This window comes from Ciconia boyciana, chromosome 3 (assembly GCF_034638445.1).
Source record: "Ciconia boyciana chromosome 3, ASM3463844v1, whole genome shotgun sequence".
NCBI lineage: Eukaryota > Metazoa > Chordata > Aves > Ciconiiformes > Ciconiidae > Ciconia > Ciconia boyciana.
Genome location: NC_132936.1, coordinates 91033621 through 91052088, shown reverse-complemented (window position 1 = coordinate 91052088; position 18468 = coordinate 91033621).

Genomic DNA, 18468 nt, shown 5'->3' with positions numbered 1-18468 from the left:
TGTGGTGATAAAAGCGTACTACATTGTAGGGCACTGCAGCGTCAAAGAGAAGAATCAAGGGCCCTGAATTAGGTACCTGTAGCCTTGTGATTAAGGCAGGCTTCTAGAGCACAGCAAGCATGGAGCTTTATCTCTTGTATTTGGTAAGGAAGTTTAACCCAGTTCTCCCACCTGCTGAGAGAGCATTTTATATAAAATCAGTTATTTTCTATGCTCAGTTCTTTAAAAGAAGTGTTCCTAGCTTCCAGATAGTCAGAAGCACCTGCATGATGCCTCAAGAGAGATGTCAAAGATCTAGGGAAATGAGAGGAAAGGGAGGCTGTGAAGTCTGCTTTCCATTAATTTTTTTTGTTGTTGTTGCCTATTTCTGCGTGTTTGCCTGCTCAGTCTTGGTTTTTAAATATTGTTATTGTAGCACACCTGCCTTTTCCATTGCATTGCACTGGGGTCTATGGCTCTGGCATCTGCATGAGTAACCAGAAGGGAGAGGGCAATGGTGGGAGGAGGAGGAACAGGGAAAGCAGGTCCCTAAAAGCTGTCTGCTGCAACTCCAACATCTGCATGCCCATCTTCTTCACTAAATCTAGTTCTTAACCCCATTCTCCTGAAACTGAAGGAGAAGGTCAGCCTTATGGTTGAAAAGTGGCCAAAGAAAGGGATCGGAACCCTCCCTGGGAGGCTGCCACCACCGCGTAGGCTGTACTCCATTCACAGAGGAGGGATCGCTCACCTCCCTCTTGTTGGCTCTGCCCTGTGTTTCATAAAAGGCTCACCACACTGAGAACAGGCAGCAAAATGGGTGATGTCTCCTTAGCCCAACAACTGCAGGGAGGGACCCAGTTCCCTGTTTCCTGCTCTGATAATCATATTGTTATTTTATCCAGTTACTGTTTCATGTAAAATACACACAAAGTCCATGTTCAGGAAGCAGAGTTCGGACTATATTTCAGTCACCAATTCAAAAACATTGCTCTCCCTTTTTCATTCTCCACCCCCCATATTATTCCATAAAACATGACTGTTTCCGTAGAAGGAAATGAAAACTCCCCCCCCGCCTTCTCTTCCATCTGCCTTTCCCTTGTAAATAGTTTTTTTGCTTGGGCACTTTTCTGGGAAATGGGATATGTGGTTTAAAGCATCTCTGAAATTTGGAGAGAAATCCTCTAAGCATTACTTCACATCCCTAAGAGGTGATGCTGCCACCTCCTCCAGCAGCTGCTGCTGCACAGAGCTGTGCCTATCAGAGCAGACCCTAAGAGAAAGCAGTGAGAGAAACACTTTGTTTGTGGGCTCCAGCATAAGATAGGTCACCTAACCTTGACAAGACTAAGGACACTTCAGATATATGAAGAATCAAAAAGAGGTGAGTCAGGGACATTAACATTAAAAATACCGGTGTCTATGGTCACTGGATGCCTCGAAAGATAGTTCATAGATTTTGTGATGATTTTGAGGACTGAAGTTTTTGATTTAGGCATATAGACCCTACTGAAGTCCCACCTTAAGTATCTAAATCCTTTGGGGTCTGAACAAAGGGCACGAATTATGCAAACCGTGTATCTGACATTTGCCTTGAGGGTAAGTGCAGAGAGAAGCATAAGAGAAAGGAAGCTTGAAATAATGCCAATTACCTGCTTTGAACATTAAGATGAAGGAAATGCAAGCTTCACTGTTTGAGCTTTTGTATTTTATTTAAAGGTTTCATTCTATTATCTCTTTTAAAATGTGGCAGTGAAAACAGTAAATGCAGGAGTAAAAAAAAAAGGGCAAAAATTAAATGTATATGCCCAGAGTCTAAATCAGAAGTGCCTAGTTACTGCTGACTACAACTTGTAGATTTGTGTATATAAAAGGTGGCTAAATGCACAACTGTACTGAATTAAATGTGTTTGTCAAGGTATAAATACAGATGCATTTGTCAGAATTTGCACTTTGAATCTCTTAACTATAAAGCTGTTACTTAATTTACTTTTGATTGTTGCCTGTTTAGTTATCAGACAGGACTGTTTGCTCTATGTGTTATATTACCTGTGGGCCACTGTCATTATGGAGCTCTGAATGGAGAAAGAGTCCATGGAATATTATAAAAGAAAAGTAATAATGAATATAGAAGCTCAGTGTAAGCAGCACAGCTGCTCCAGCAGCTAAGCAGCAGCATGTTCATTAAGTCTCTGGGTTATATGTTCCCTGCTTCTTCAAAGTAAATGCAATAATTACCAAACAGGTATTTCTGCCCTAGTCATGCCCCAGCCACAACTAAAACATAAGGATCAAGTGAACACATTCACTTCACAAAATCAGTTTCTGGATCACCCAGATGGCAGCCCCCCTGTCCACGTGCAGTGGTGAACAAAGGACCACCCTTTTAAGTACAAACCATTTAGGCAGGGCATAGCTAGAAAAAATGAAGAACCCAGGGAAAGCCAGCATACTGCCTTAGTGAACAGGTAGTATGATGACAAATATCAGTCACACCAAAATAAAACAATGACCAAAGAGGGAAACATGGCTAAATGTAACGGAGTATAAAATAATACTGCAGGTACAATAATGCCTTTGTGCTCAGGTGGAATATTGTGCCCAGTTCTGGCCAATAACAGCATGACAAGTTCACGGACAGGAAAATTAAATTCTGAGAGAAGAAAGATTTCTGTATAAGTAAGTCATTTTAGAAAAGAGAGTCATTTTAGGTAAGAGGTGAATAACATGGGTATATTGTGAGTAGGACTGAGGTGTTTGTTTTTCTTTACCCTACCCAGAGAACAGCTCTGGAATTTTCTGCATTGTCTGAAGGCACTGTGTTGAAAGGAAATACTTATTTTCACATGATGCATAATCAACTCCTTGCTGAAAAACAACATTATGCCCATGAGGTTTGTGAGGCTCAAAGTACATGTTGATATGACTAATGAGAAACGCCATCGTTGCTGAACATAGCTTCACAAAAAAAGGAATAAAAACCTTCATGCTCCAGTGCAAAAGACAAAGACTAACAAGCAGAAGCCAGGGAGAAACTTCCCTTAACAGATAAGGACAGAAGCTAAAATATGAATTTTTACAACTCTGAGAGAGAGAGGTTCCTAACCTGTATGGAGCAGTGCTCTAAGTTCCTACATCAAGATGACCAGGGTTGTGAAGGGCTTTCCATTTAAAGAAAGTACATAAGTAGATGATCAGCCTTCAACATATCAGAGTACCCCTTAAACTCCCAGATCTGATGCACAATTAAGGTTCAGCAGTGCTTGAGCCATGGCTTTACCCCACCAACGAGGAGGAAAGACCTCTGGTGCTGGAACAAGGAAATGATTTTCTGATCAGCTGGTTTTGCATTGCCAGTATTTTCATTGGCTCCAAGTCAAGAGTATTTGCAGCATTAGATATATCTAAAAGAGATTTAGAAACAGCTGTGGTTGATTTGTTTTTAAATATTGCTGTCATTTTTCATCAGATCTGCCAAGCCTCAGCTAGAGAAATTAACCAGGTAATTTGGCGTAAGGAAGGAAGTGGACCAGGATGTGTCTAAAACTTGTCTCCCAAAAGTCACCAAGCCAGCATTGCTAGTCCTATTGAAATGTTCCTATTTCAAGTGCTCAATAGCCATGGAAAGCATAAACAAAAATGAGCTCTGGTGGACAAAATGTAAATTTTTTGTAACCAAATCTTCTACTATCTCTATTTTTTACATTTTTTCATTTTTGTCTATTGCCTTCTTATAATGTAAGTCACATATCAAGGATTTTTAATTATGGTTATTTTGAAATAAAAATGTTAAGTTACTTTTCTGAGCAGGTAAAAACTAACAAACTCTTTAGCAATAATGTAAGCTTCAAATTGAAGTAATTTTTACCACTGTAATACATATTCTGTTTTTTATTTAGAGAAGAAATTTTCAATACAAAATAATATTCTGCATTACACGGTTTAAAGTATTTCAAGACAGGAATTTAAGCCAGAAATCTCATTACCAGGAGCTGCCATCTCTTCACTACTCATTGCTCTTTCACATTCTCAACAAAATCGTACCTAACAAATATCCAGCCAAGGGAAAATAATATCCCTTCATGCAGTGCTAGAGCAGTCCTTAATGACAACTCTGACTTCATTCTCACGAGACTGGTTGTCCTCTCCTGGGCAATGTATCTGGATAGTCCCAAAGCCGTGCATATAGTTATGTCCCTAGTATAGGCAGAATTTACTTGCCCATCAGACTGCTCTGTTCTACATACAGACTCATTTACTACTGTGGAGAAAAGACTTTTGTATGTATTCCTGTGGTTTTGGAGTGAACTTCTCATCAGTTTTCTCCTGAAAGAGACAATGAGAAGTTCTGATACAAAAAGAACATCTTTTAAAAAATAGGTTTTTGGAGTAACTTAAAATGAATAATTAGCACGTTAAAAAGTACTGGTGCTTTATCTTTTATTTCTTCTGCTCCCTCCTCCTCAGTTTTTATTATCTTTGAGAACTGTGTTAGTTATGAATTTGTCCCTTTTGAAACCTTAAGAGTTTCTTTTACTGTCTAAAATTTTTAACACTTAATAACTCCTTGTGCTTCCTTTCTAGTTACCTTCAAAGATTTCTTAGCAGGACTGACCTGAATATAAGGTTTGGGACATGCTGGTGTTTTCTTTCTTTCTACATGAAAGATGTGATTATAAAGCAATTCCATTTGTCATCATTTGCGGGTTACATGTTTTTCTCTGTTGTAACCTTTTCTCAATTCTCTGTGTGTTTGCAGAAAGAAATGTATACTGGTTTTATTGTCACCCTATGTTTGGATAGTTTTTTCTTTCCACTTTTTAAAAATAGAGTCTCCAAATCAATTTTCTTCAACCTTTTCTCAGCATGTGAATGAGAGTAAAACTCTAAATTGCTTTTTATTTATATTAACATCTTCTTTTCTCTCTCAATGAGTGTGCTTCAGTCTCAGAAACTAATCTTCTCGATTTTCATTTGCTTCACACATCATTCCATATGCTGTTCTGGTAGCCTCTGCATTGTTTTGGAATAAGCTAAAAGTTTCTCACAGCAATATAAATCACAGGAAGGTTTCCCTTGCTTTCTGAAGAGTGATTATCAGAACATGCTCAGTCATCTGCATGTCAGGCTCATAAGACCTTTATTTGCTCATTTAAAAGATACAGTAAATCAGGAATTTCTCTAGCAGCTTTTTCAATGGCAGATACATTATTCAAATGATCTATTTCTCTTTCAATGACAATATAAATCTCTGACATGGCTATGCAGAGTGTCTTTTCTGAGTTGGGCACTGATTTTTCTTATTTTTATGTTTTGTTATGAAATGGTGATGACACAAAGCTTATTTCTCCTACTTTCCTTGAAAGAGGGAAACAGAAAGTTTTTCTATACTTTTTTCTTTTCATTGTTCCTCACATTTAATTTATCATTTTAGCAAGTGATTGAATGCATTTACTTTTATAGCTAATCAAAATTTTACATCAGTACACTATTTACTGTGATATAGTGACACATATTTTAGTAATGTGGAAAGATAGGAATAGAAAAGTTGGTTGGGGTGAATTGTTCTTCCAATCCAGCATTCTGCATCTCACAGCACACAGGCTTTGAGGAATATTCCTTAAGGAAGTAAAGTGCAGGAATATTCACAGTGGACAATCATGAAAAACCTTGCCCACAGTGAGAAGTTTGTCTTCATTAGTTAATAAGTTAGTTTGTGACTGGAGACACAGTGACTTTATAAATTACTTACTATTTTTACTCCAATAGATATGATATTGCTGATGTCTACATGTACATGCAAACTGCTGTACTTGAGCTCAGTTTATATCCAAACCTTACATCTTTGTGTGCTAAACCTATCTTAATAGCAAGTGATAACAGTTTACTTTCCTTCCTTCTCCCTCTCTGCACAATAAATTTGCCTGCCTGACTCTCATCTGAACCAAGCACAGCATTGAACTCGGGAGCCATGTATCCCTGTCTGGGATAGCAGGGCTGGGGCTGAGGGAGGACCCGCTGCCCCGAGGACACAGTGGGGTCCCAGGCTCCAGACGCTGGGCACGGGAGGGGCAGCAAAGGCATTCAGGGCCTCTCTGCAGTCTGAGAGCTGCCTAAATCATCACAGAAATGGTGCCTGTTCTCCTTACCTACATATGTGCTTAAATGGTTCCAGCATTGAGCTAAACCTTAAGGCTCAGTGGCAGTGAGTTCTACTACTAAATTTTGCATATTTTCACCCCCCTCAGGGTTACATTGGTTGACTTTCAGTTTCACTGAAGACTTGCTTATTCCTGTATGAGGAGAAAACGTAACTGTAAAGAAAAGTACCTGCATTTTTTCATATGTCATTTGATATGTTATATAGACTTGTCATATCCTTTTAAATTCACCTCTTTCCCAGGCTAGACAATCTCAGTCTTGGCAATCTCTCATCATAGAAATTGTGCCATGCTCTTAGCAATTTTCATCACCTATTTCTACGTCTCCTATATCTCTTTTTCAAATAGATTGACCAGGATTGAGCGCATACTGTAGCTGAGGGCCCATCACTGACATTATAATACTTTCAGAAAGACAGTCTGTCCCGTCCTTTTACACGATAATATCTTATTTGTTGCTTTGGGTTTTTTTGACTACTGCTGTACAGCTCTTCATTCCACATTATTTGCTGTAAATTAGGAAAGCAGAACCCATGTGACTTGTTCAAATAGCTGCTTAGGATCTGCAGTATCACCTTATAGACAATACAGTATTTCCTCTGTCATTGTGTTGCTCATTTGACTCTCTGGCATTCCCTGCCCTTTCATTTACCTTAGGATTTACCTTATTCTCCAAAGTGCTATTTTGTTCTTCTCCTCGATTTCAGAAGCATGCTCCATACCATTAATATAAAAATATCCTGCTTCCATACTGTTTGTTAAAGGAGGTGATCAACATGGACAGAGTTACCACAGGAATTTGTGGTTCAACATTGCCCATCCTAAACTTATTTTGAGTTTTATTTGAGTGTTTCAGGTGTGAAAATCTGATGCTATCAGACACCTAGCAGCTTGCCAGACCCTGTCAGCCTAGTAAAGGACTTGTATACCCAGAGGGATAGCCTGGAGATGTGTGAAGGTACAGGTGACAGTGCTAGCTAAAGCATCTGCTTTTAATGTCACTGTGAGAAGGTATTCCTGGCTCACTGATAACCCAGGCAGGACTACATGCAAATTTTTTTCTATTCAGTGTCTGATATGGTATATCCTCTTTGATTCAGATGTTGCAAATTTTCAAAGCTGCTATCAGGCTGGTTCTTTCTCTTCAAATACTTTTTGAGCTGTCATTTCTTTTTCAAAAGCCATCAATTTTTAATAAAAATGCTTCTCTTCTCACAAGAAAACAAAATAAAAGAAACAAAATGTCTCTCTTCCTTTGTTTCTTAAAAGAAAAAAATTGTGTGTGAGTGTGTGTATGTGTGTGTGTATTTGCGTGTATAAGATTTTTGGTGTTTGCCTTATTCATCTTGATTTTTGTTTCAAATAAATAAAATTGCTTTTTTTTGTAGAGACAGTTGGTATTAAGGTTTTTGCTATACAGCATTGAATGCTGTTAACAAAACTTGACAATGTTCTGAGTTTCTAGGAAATGTATTGTCATCTTCATGCTTGGATGCCTGAGACTAGATATTCTCTACATGTTGCTTTTATCTGTCCTAAGGGTAGTTCTGTTGTTGGTTTTGATATCTCACTCTCATAAGTGCAATTCTGAATCAATGGGTCTTAACATCTTACCCATGTTGTGGGATGGTTTGACATACCTGATGATTTCTGCAGCCAAAACCAAAAGTTACTCTTCAGTCATGTGCTTTCTTGGATGCTACAAATAAGCATCTAGTTTTGACCTCCATATTTTCAAAAGGAGAAAACACTCTGTAAACAGCTCATGAAACTAAAAGTTTATCCTAAGTCTGCCTTTGCAATGAGTGGAATTCATTTAGATATAGTGTTTGTCATGAAGTAAATTTACAATTCTAAATTCCTTAAAAGAAGTAGGAAATTTTATATAGGAGATTGGAGGAAATAAAAATAATCTGAATATCGATAAATATTCCTAATTAGCTTTCTATTGCCACCTTCAAACAATAAAGTTAAAAAAGAGCATAACAGAAATGGTCTAGACCATGTAGTCATCTTTTGCACTCCTTTGATTCCTAAGACATGCATTGACTTCACTAAGGCTGAGATTGGTACAGATCGTCCAGTCTTGGACATATAACTTTGACATACCTGATAGAACTGATAGAACCCTGATTTCCCCAATAAGGCTATAAGCTGCTTAAAGACATCCAGCAAAAAAATCCATAGCTTCTATAGTGCTTCCAAGATCTAGATTTCCCTTATTTCATCTGGCAACATTTCATGACCAAAATAAAAGCAACTTTTAAAATGAACAAGTAATGGCGCTGACTTATGTCTTAAATTGAGAACAACTGGCATTTAGAAGAGAAAAATCAGTTTTTACTTTCACTTGTGGATGAATCAAAGGAAGTTTTTTTTCTGCTGGGTTTTTTTATTGTCTTTTCTTTCAAGAACCACTGAAAAGAGAACAAAACAAGGCCCAAAGAACAGACAAGGGTGAATGATGGCTACCAGAACTTCTAATCCCTTCTCCTCTGTGAGTTTCAGTTACGAGAAATGCTTTAAGTGCTGGGGAGGGAGGGTGAGTCTTGTACTTCTATGATGACATTTCAGAACTAGTTCAATGGGCGCTCTTCCATTTCATTTTGCAGCAAGTTTCACCAGTAACCAGAGCAGCACTGCTGGTGCTCTATCCTCTTTAACGCTATGGAGATCACATTATAAGTATCCTTTCATTGATTCTGTTAATCAAATACAGCTATAGACCAGATATTAAGAATAAAAGCCCTTTTTCTCTGAGTTTCATGGATAGCCAAGTGTTAAATGTGAAAACCCTTCTGATATTTTTTTCAGTCAGGATTAAAATTCAAGTGAAAGAATTAACCTATCTGCCTCTACACTCCACAGGGATTTTTATTATTCAGATTTATTCATTAGAAGATTTGCTATTCATGTTTGCTCTATTTGCTTTCATTAAATGTTTGGCATTAAATGTCTTCCTATTGCATTGCTAACTAAAAAATAAAATAAAAAAGTCTCAGTGCTGTGATATAAAATGCATATATCCTGACTAATATAAATGATGTATTCTTTTAATAGAAAATAGTAGGAAGTAAACAATAGCAGACAAATACAATTTTTTTTAAAAAAACCAATAGTTTATGGTCATCAAGGCGTAAATTTCTTCTTATGGAAACACATATGCTGCACTTGCATCATTATTTGTATTTTGAAATACTGCAGTTCTACTGTTTTTCATTCATTAAGGGCACTTACAAAAAACACAGTTAACTCAAAGAGATAGAAAGGTATTCTTCTTTTGCAGGCAACAGAATAAATGTGGCTCCCAGTATGGTGCAATGCCAACCTACTCAACACTCCTATGAACTGATTAAAAAAATCATGGAAAATAGTTGTTAGTGAAAAAAATCCTCCAGCTGTTATTCCCTCAGTGTGAAACTAGTTCTCTAAAAGTCACTTGAAATTTTGTTGTTCTTTTCGTTTGGACTAATTCCCGCCTGGCAGGGCGGCTCTCCTGTACCAGGGTTGCTGGCTTCTCCTGGGCTGGCTGCAGTGATTTGTCAATCCATGTGCTCAGGTGCCCCCTCTTTTGGACGAGGTTAATCCCTAAGCAAACGCTTGGGCTCAAACCTTGCAGGTTTGGGTCTGGCTGCTGTATGGCATGCACCTTAAGGCAGGCTCCACCTCTCCCTTTCGGCAGGGGTGGCCTGGATGCTGGTCTGAGCAAACTGGCTGGCATCCCTGTGGAAAGTCTTGGGTGACTCTGAATTTTCAATTCTCTTTTACCTGCCCTGTGAGCTGTCCCCAACACTCTGTACTCAGCACAGCCACCTTCATCAAAAGACCCCCATTTTTTTCCTGCTGCAAGGGAAGGCAGGACTTGCTGACAGCAATATGGACACAAGGCTCCAGGTCCCAGGACCAACCTGTGCTACCAGCCATTTCCAGGGTCACTTGGCAGCAGTCACAGGTACAGCCTCTGTCTTGTCTTGCCTCATCCTGGACTGCATGGAGCAGAGCCACTGTCATGAAATAATAAATTATAATAATCTAATTTCTGTGACAGTGGTATCTCTGGTGATGTCTGACTCCCTCAGCCCAGGAGGTTCAGCGATTCCAGTAGTTATCTAACCCTGCATCACCACATCATTCTCTCCTCAGACTTTTCTCCTATCCTGCATAGCCTCACAGGGCCATGCTGTCAGCGTAATTAGATCTCCTCAGTCAATGACAGACGATGCTTGAACTCCAGTGGCCAGTCAGTGCACTCGAATAACAACTCCTGGTCAGCGAATACATGTGGGGCCAAATTTAAAGTGCTATTCAGAAGAAGAGACATATCAAGGTGAAGCTGCTTAACCCCCATTAACTCCCCAGCAATCTCCAGGCTGAGTTTGTTCTCATAAAATATAGGTCAAACCATTTCTAAACCTCTTTGTAAAAACAAAGGCTGTGTGTGGGGAGCAGCCAGACCTCGGGTGCAGCCCTGCCGGCACCAAGGCAGGGGCACCGGCTTGCCAGGGCAGGGCTGTCTGAGCTAGCGCTCCCCCTCTACCTCATCTTAATACACTTGGGTTTAAACAGCACTAAATTGGATGGTCTGTGAGTCTTCCTTTGGAGCTCATATTTCCCTAACCCTTTGCCCTGGTCTTTTCTTATGTTTACTCTCTCACTGGTGAGAGGTATGTAAGGACAGTGCTGTCCAAAGACTTTAAACTGCTTTTCCAGGACAAAGAAGGCAGTAATGAATTGAGCAGCATTAATGAAGGGCAGTGAAATGGCATTCAACACCCCCTCCCAACCCCAGAATAGTCATTAATGTTAATAGGAGTCTCCTCCGTGCCCCTCTCCTCCACCCGCAGAGAGCTGACGCCACGGGAGGCACGGGAGGGACCAGGACAGGGCTCCTCGGGGCACTTGTGGTCAGCTTCAGTCCCTCAGGCATATTTCCAGTGGATCAAAGGTCAGTGCAAATAGAAAATCTCTATTAGTTACTTCTTAAGCGTATAATCACAACAGTTATTGCCACCTATTTTGGTTCAGTAGCATGAACTCAGCAAGGCCAGCTAAAATGAGGACGTTCTGGTAAAAAAAAAAAAAAAAGACAAAAGAAAGAAAAGTGAAATAATTGTAAAACCAACAATGATAACACTACGTTTCCACAAAATAAGATTGTTAGTGCTTTTATATAATTAAATGAAAAGAAGCAATCCCTGGATTCTCTAAGTATTTGTGCAAGAGAGGTCAGATATTTTGGTCACTTCATTTGTATTATTTTGTCACCCTTTTTGGTTTTTTTACTTTAAACAGGGTTGAGGGAAGCTCCTATACTAGTGATTACAGAAATGGGAGTCTGTTAGTCAAGAGGTGATTATTCTAGTCACATGCTGAGCTATTATTTTCTAGGAAAATTTACACATGAAAATACGGGGTTGCTTACATGCCAGGACAATCTCAGTTACTGGCTGTTACTGTTCATCTGAATTATTGACAGCTTTTGAGCAAAACGTATCATAAACAAAAGTCCAGACTGAGGAAGAAATCCATGTACAAGCCAAGGCCATTTTCCTGCAGACCTAATGCGACTCAGAGCCCGATGCAGTTCCCAAGAGGAGTGGAGCAAACCTCTGGTCCAGAGCAGCCGATAGTGCTGATGTGTTTCAGATCAGGAGGCAGGTGAAGGTTTTGCTGCTTGAGCCTATGCCTAGCATGAACATTAATTCCTGAAGAGCACAAATATTTGCTTTTAATTTATTGATCAGAGGTCACCAGAGACATTAATGCAGATCCCAAAGACACGTATTTTAGCTCAAATTCAGTCTTACGTCAATATTAAGTCAGCCTTGAGTTGTTGCCTTTTTTATTTTGATAGTTACACTTGCATTCTTGGAAAAGTATGGAATTATTTATATTTATGTGCACTTTATAAGATAAATCATACAATTTTTGAGAAAATCACAGTGATTTGGAAAAGTATATGCATCAGTAGAATCCACATTTGCCTGACAGACCACATCTGTAAATTGGATACTTCCCACCTTATTATAGTGTTTCTTCAAATATCATCTAAAGGTTTTATATGAGGGAAGAGGGTTATTACCTCCCAACAGAGGAGATATATCAGACCTGCCAAGACACTCACAAAGCATCTCTATACATTAATACTGTATGTATGCTTGGTCTGTGCTTTGTAACATAGATAATCAGGAAGAAGGTGATGGGGTGAATAAGAATAAGATTCCCAAAGGGTCAGGAAGGAGGAAGGAGAGAGGACTCTTGGCAGTAGGTAAGTGTGAAATGTAAATTGTGTCTAGGAAACACGAAGTAGAAGCAAAGAGAAAAGGAAGAGATGCCTTAGGGACTTGCAGGTGGCATAACAGAAGCACAGAAAAGGTGATACCACAGCTCAGGAGTGTACAGGAGGGCAGGTATCAAAGCAGAGGAAGCTTAGAGGAGAGGAAGGAAAACAAAAAAAAATGTTGAACAGGCAGATGGAAACTGAGGACCAAAAAAAAAAAAGTGGGGGAATCACAGGGGAGAAGGAGGAAAGTAAAAATAATGGTGACAAATGGCCAATCAGTATCAGCAGAATCATGAATCACAGGAACTGTAAATTGGTGCGGTACCAAATCCGTCAGGTGATTGCACAATCAGGAGGCATCTCAATAAAAGTACTGGCAGGAGATCAGTATGCTAGAGGAGCCAGGTTCATCTTTTACATGACTCCAGTGAACTCGGTAGATTTGTACTCGGGATGAAATGTGCCCCAGGAGACAGGCTGCTCAGGAGATTTCAGATCAATAAGCAACAGGATGGATAATTGATATGGCAGTTAATAAATGGGGATTTTATGGTAATAACAATGATCTCTAGGTAATGAAATCATCTGTATGGCAGCAAATCAACAGCAGCAGATGACTGTAGCAAACCACAATGGATTATCTTAGATAAAATATAAGAAAATCATATTCCTTTCAAATTCTATTAGCCACAAACAATTAAAATGACCCCAGATAGAAACTGGACACAGATGTTAAAAACAAATTAAATGGCAGGGTAATTAAAAACGAGTGGATGTAGCAGTTGCCAGGTTATCAAAAGTGACAGACCGGACAAATGGTGTAATATGAAGCTTGAATGGTTCAAAACAAGGGAGAGGTCAGAAGAAGAGCGAGGGATGCAGCACAGCACATCCTGAAGAAGAGCCGAGCCCACAGCACAGTGTACCTAGCACAAGCCCTACAGGCCCGTGTGCTGAGGGCTGTGGGAAAAAGATAACTTTTTTGCCCCGCAAACTGACAAAAAACCAGGTTGGGGCAATTTTTTTTGTATCATGTGTATAACAGTGGAGACTGATGACTGCTTCCAAGTCACTTTGTTGGCTACCAGAGGTCCCCAGGGGGGTGTGCAAAGGTAAGGGGTTTTGGTGGCTCCCTGGCAGGAGTGATGCAGTATTTGGCCCAGAAGGATTGCCAGGGCGGGTGATGAGGCTGTCAAGGGCCTGGAGTCCTTCTGCAGTTTCCCCTGCAGTGCTGCCATCCAGCTGGGTGCTGAGTGCCACACGGTGCCACAGCTAGCAAACCTAAAATAATTTCTGGGAGGGTGGGGCAAACACTGATCTCCTCCCTCCCCTTTTCACTGAAAAAAGCTACTACTACTAGGGCAGCTTTAACAACCTGTTGTTCCCAGTTAATGATGTTACTAAGAATATTTTCTGAGATCCTCGTGCTCTACTTCCACTGACTACTGTGACAGACACTTTCATTGCTCTAGTTAGTACCATTCCTGTGTGGGATGGAGAGCCATTCCTAACTTTCTTCTTCATCCCAGTGATTGCTAAAGGACATTAAAATGCTGTCAGCAGCAGACGTCAGTGTTAAAATACCTCAAGGTAAAGAGAATAATTTGAGGTTTGGAAGATGAAAGTTACCTTTGCTTCATTCAGAGCAGAGATTTGCTGAAAGTTTTACTGTCATTTCAATCAGGACAGTACCCTCATCACATGTGCAAGTGTGGGTATCGAACCTGCATTTTCAACATTCTCAGAGAAATTCAAATCACAAAGGGATTGGGTAAAAGAAGGAGAGCTGTTTCTTTTCTTCTGGCTAATATGTGAACTCAATTGTAACTGATTCATAAGAATGAAATAAATTATTTAAAGCCACCTGCAATATTTTATACCAAATTAAATGCTCATATTGTTCCTTTTTGAGATGACAGAGAGGGAAGGGCCAAGGCTTGGGGGGGCAAGGTGAGAGGAGGAGAGAAACAACCACAAATATCTACTGTTGGTTTGATCCAAAGAGTGTTTACTGAGGTAGCAGGCAAACTGAAACATTTCTTTGCTTTTTCCTGTGTATATGTTTTTCTTCCACAACACAGGTTGAAATTAATAACCATACCGATACAACATGTAATATTTTTATAAAATGGAGGACCTAGCATTTTTCATGAAAAATATAAACATCTCTAACACTGGACATTTTTCCAAGGCAAACTTTTTTTTTGAAAGGATCATTTTCAGTTCACATTTTTTGTCTCACTCTAGTACTTCCCAAGGAACACTTCTGTATTTCTTTCAGCTTTTTCGTCATCTGAACCCAGAAATAAGCTCCTACCAGCTAAGGAACCACAGACCACCTCACTGGCATGCTGCAGGGCTTCTGAGTTTTGTGTGCTCCCGTTGCAGACCCTGCAGGTCACCGGCCGCCTCTGCTGCCACCCATGTGTGTGCCATGCATGTGCTCTGCCCCAGCCGTGGGGTATTTGTGGCTGCAGGCAGTCAGGTTTATCGCAGTGCAGAGCCACAGTCCTCCAGAGGTTCAGATTGGGACTGAAAAACAGGAAAAGAGGGCAGCCAGATGGTGGGTGCCAGGGTCTGCTCCCCTCCCAGAGAGTGCTCCAGCTGCCCTAGGGTCCTGCCTCTGAGAGCTGGTTGATACCTCCTGGTCTAGGGGGTTTAGACACAGACTGTGAGTAATAGGATACATTAATAAAGATAATTTTTTTAAAACGTTTTCTTCACAGTCTCTGTATTTCAGTCTTTTTCTGCTAACTATTTGTGCAGTCCACTCCTGTCACGGGCAGGCCTCACTGCTGCTCTCACACCTTCATCATCTGCTCCACAGAAAACTTCCCAGAGTCCGAATCCCCTAGTTTAACTGGGCATTGCCAGTATAGAGCATTGCCTTGATGGAAGGCAGTATACAAGCAGCGCTATCTGGAAGAAATAAAGGCAAATAAACTGCTCACAGGGACAATGAAGGAACCTTTTACTCAAATCTGAAGAAACCTCCAGCAAAGGCATATCAAAGGATGGGTCTGTCCTTGCCATAATAGCACACTGTATTTCACAAAGACAGCAAAGAAACAAAGCTGACAGGCTAAATATTTCTCTGGTATCTTTAGTAGCTCCAAGCCTGATGGCACGTTTTGATTTCAGATCCCTAGAACACACATAGACTTGCTGCCAATTGATTTTGGAATGATAAAAGGAGAAGGATCAGGTAGTTTAGGTGCTTGCAATTAAGTGAGTATCAGAGCTGTTAGAAGAAAAAATAAGAAGTGTTAGTCTAGTAGGACCCTCTGATAGGTTAAGTTTAAAAGTCAAACCTGAAAAGACTGTTTTTGAAACTTTTAATATTCAGGCGTGACCTTCAAACTTGCCCAATGGTAGCTGGTCTTTGCTCCCACTGAAGTCAGTAGAAATAATCTTGTTGTGTAAGGCACTTCTGAAGAACTGCAGCCCCCTTGCTGCTTTCCCAAAAAAGACAAGCAAACTTAAAGTAATTTTAAAAAATTGTTCCCATTTAATTTAATAGGAAAGGATGACCTTTCTGGAAGCAACCTAAAGAGCCCACAGTAGATGCACAATTCTACAGGGCTTCCTGTAAAATTTCATAAGCAAGACTGTCATTGTTTTTATTTAATTAAATCCTACCACTCTCTTCTATACAGATATAAGCACTATAAGAATCCCCAGGTTCCACAGCTGAGAATAGTTTAATTTCCTCAGATAAAGGTTGCCTTTTCTGGATTTCTTTTGAAAGCTTAAGAATCACAGACACCATTAATGCTGAAAGAAGGCTGTTGACATTCTCAGAAATAGATTCATATAAATCTAGTGCTGGGTGTAGTTGTATAGGTCTCCAAATTATACAGCTTTTCCTTCCTTATGTGACAGACCCTACACCAGGTAAAGTTAATTGGAAAGAAGGATTAAAATCTTGTTTGGTCCTCCTTTGCTAGTAAATCCATTCCTGTAGCTCCCATTTAATTTACAAGTATTTGAGTATTGCATAATGGAGAATCCTAATAGTTTCAGCCCTGTTTGTTCAATCTGTGTTCTGTTTCTAGGACTGATGGGTACAACAAAGGAGGGAATAAAACTAATTATTAATAAATGGGTTCTCATTATTTGGTCTAGTGGAGTCCATTTGGTTGAATCTTATTATTTTGAAAATACCAAGTGCAGTTTTTGCATCTGAAGTGATAAAAGGAATCTTTTATAAACCGGGTATTAGAGGAAAAGTAAAAATACTATACTAGAAACATACCGGAAACTACAGTGTTTTCTTATTATTTGTATTACACTTGCACCTGGTGGATTCAGCCAAGTTCAAGGTCACATTGTATGCTGTTCAAAAGCATGGAAGTTCAAGCTCATCTGGTCTTAGTAGAGAAGAGGGCTAAATACAGGCCGTGTAAATCAGGTGCAGAAATTTGATCAAGTGTGTCTATAATCCCACAGCAGATTACCAGTGTTGTGATGAATAGACCACAGGTTTTGTGAGTTTGAGTTCAAGGGTCTTCCCAGACTACTTGGTTTCCATTTTCGCTTTAATGTGCCAGTTTGTTGTTGGGGTTTCTCCCCCTCCCCCCCCCGCAATCTTCTCTTCGATCCCAAATTATGTCTTTGCTTTTTTTCTCGTGTGTATATCTGCTTCTGCCTCCTATACTGTTACAGCCTTTACACCTACCTTTCAAGGGGGAGTTGCTTTCACACCTCAGTGAAACACAGAAGACTTCTCTTTGGGTGCCATTTTTAAACATGAATCTTTAGCTTGAATATAACAACTTCTTAAATTACACGTGTTAATAGCAAGTTCCTCAATTAAAACCTGAAGACATGAATGAAGGAGCAGTAGCTGGCAGACATAAATGGTTTAAGATGGAGACCCAGTAAATTCCCTACACACGCACACACTAATAATAATAATAATAACAACAACAACAACAACTTAGCTGAACATACAATTTTCTCATTTTATGATTCAGAACTCAGTCACTGAATGAATGATGCAGAGGTAAAAAGGCAAATCTCAGAGGAAGAATCTTGACAGGACTTATAGCCATGCTTATGGGCTGTGTATCCATCGTACACCAGAGGATTTAAACCTTCATAAAAATATTTGTGAGACCAAGGTCTTATTATGCAAGTTTGTGATTACCAAGATATTTATAGATGTTAGAAAGTCAGAGTTTAGCAATTTGATATACTATTTCTGTTCATAATAAACAATTATGATTGTTTTTGCAGAGCTACTTAATGTTTTAATGTGGCTTTAAATCCTTGAAGAAACATCAAAATACCGTATGCTATTCCTTGTTGAATTCAAGCTGGTTCTAAATCTCCAGTCAGCTGGTAGGACTATTCCAGGGAGAAATTTTAGGCCATCTTTCTTTTATGAAAAATTAAGCTCAAAATGTTCCACTTTCAGAGAAGCACTGTGGAAAATTCCTTTACTGATTAACCATTCATATTACTAGGTTCCACTACAAGAAAGATTTTAGTTGCAGACTGGTCTTTAACAGGACTTCAACATATATTTGAAGCTGATTATATTGTTATGTGATTTCTTAAAGAATAATGTTTTTCTGAATAAGAATTTATAAAAGGACAAAAGAAATGCAGATGCAGCTTTCTTAAAGGTGGTTTTCTTGTTATGTCAATAGTATAAATACATTCTAACTGAATTGTTGATTCGCAACACAGCTGCAAAAGTGGAATGTGAGCAAACCAGCTTTACTGCTTGAAGGGATCTTTTTATCTTTCTGTAGATAATTTGTATAATTTTTATATTATATTTAGTCACCAAACCAATGAAAATGTTAACTACCTGTGTGATATTTGCAGAATCCAAGTATGAGCTATGAATACTAGTTGACATTATGCAGCACTACTATCCATATTGCTGCATGATTAATGCCACCCTCTAGATTTGTATGGACTTATCTGCACTACCACACATTATCTTTGCAAACTTGTTACCAGTGGGGAAGATCTCAGGAAACTGAAAGGGGAAAAAGAAGGAGCCCATCCTCATTAATGCAAACTCAAAAGCTA